The sequence below is a fragment of the Cynoglossus semilaevis genome, chromosome 5, assembly GCF_000523025.1.
Source record: "Cynoglossus semilaevis isolate Cse_v1.0 chromosome 5, Cse_v1.0, whole genome shotgun sequence".
In the NCBI taxonomy this organism is placed as follows: domain Eukaryota; kingdom Metazoa; phylum Chordata; class Actinopteri; order Pleuronectiformes; family Cynoglossidae; genus Cynoglossus; species Cynoglossus semilaevis.
Genome location: NC_024311.1, coordinates 19,077,684 through 19,078,654, shown reverse-complemented (window position 1 = coordinate 19,078,654; position 971 = coordinate 19,077,684). Strand labels below are relative to the sequence as shown.

At 42.6% G+C, this 971-nt stretch overlaps 1 protein-coding gene across 5 annotated transcripts in view; it reads left to right on the top strand.

Moving 5' to 3' along the window:
- Positions 1-971, top strand: part of unc13c (unc-13 homolog C (C. elegans)) — a 100,176-nt gene that overhangs the window by 5,252 nt on the left and 93,953 nt on the right. The gene's annotated exons all lie outside the window — the stretch shown is intronic.

Below are 971 nucleotides of genomic sequence, written 5' to 3'. Positions count from 1 at the left end.
GCTCTTCCTCTCTAACCTCAACTCCTCTAAATCAGGAAAAATTAGCTGCCTTCTGGCATTTACACTGAGATCCATTGCTAATCGGAGTAAACCTGGTTGTGGTGCGGCTGCGTTGCCTCTAACAGCATCAAGCCTCTTGACTGATGCAGAGTTTCAAATTAAATTGTACAAACCAACTGAGAGCCAAACCACACTCTTGAATTTGTGTCTTTCCAGTTTTTATTTGTAATCACTTTTTCTGCTCCTGTGTCTGGATGTGAGAGAGTGATGGAAGGACACACACACACACACACACAGACACACACAGACAGAATGAGCTTGGTGTGAGGTGTCGTGGGCGGTGGGGGTGGATGTAAAGTTGACTCTATTGACCTGCGGAAACAAGATGTGGGCGAGTGTCGGTCTGGATTATTCTCATCGCTCCGACACTGACACACCAGGATCTTCTGACGTAATCCACGGTCACACGGCCTCAGGGGAAATACTGCAGTCAGCTTTATCATTAGAAACTTTTTGATGATGCTCTTTTCTGGCCGCAGCCCTGGCAGCCTGCAGGTGTCCTCCACACCCAGCAATAACTCATAAACCGTTCAAGTTTTGTTTTTCCAGACAAGACAGCGCGTGAAATTCAATATCAGAAATGTATCAGATATTGACTCTGTTTTTGCTGACTTTTCCACAACTGCACTACTGTACAGTAAAACACTGTGTACAACTTGTAGTACAGCGGAGTATGAAATGCCATCAGGCTCACCTACAGCATCGCCCTAAACTGTTTGAATGATAAAACTACAACAAAAAAAAAAAAAAAAAAAAAGCAGAATCATAAAAATGCTAAATGTTAAATGTTCGACACAGAAAAACCCTGTTAAACATTAAAGTTATCAAACAAACTGGTCCAAAAGAATTATGTTCCAGAGTAAAAACCCACTGGACTAACAAACAGCATTATCAGCAACAACAGCAGCCAC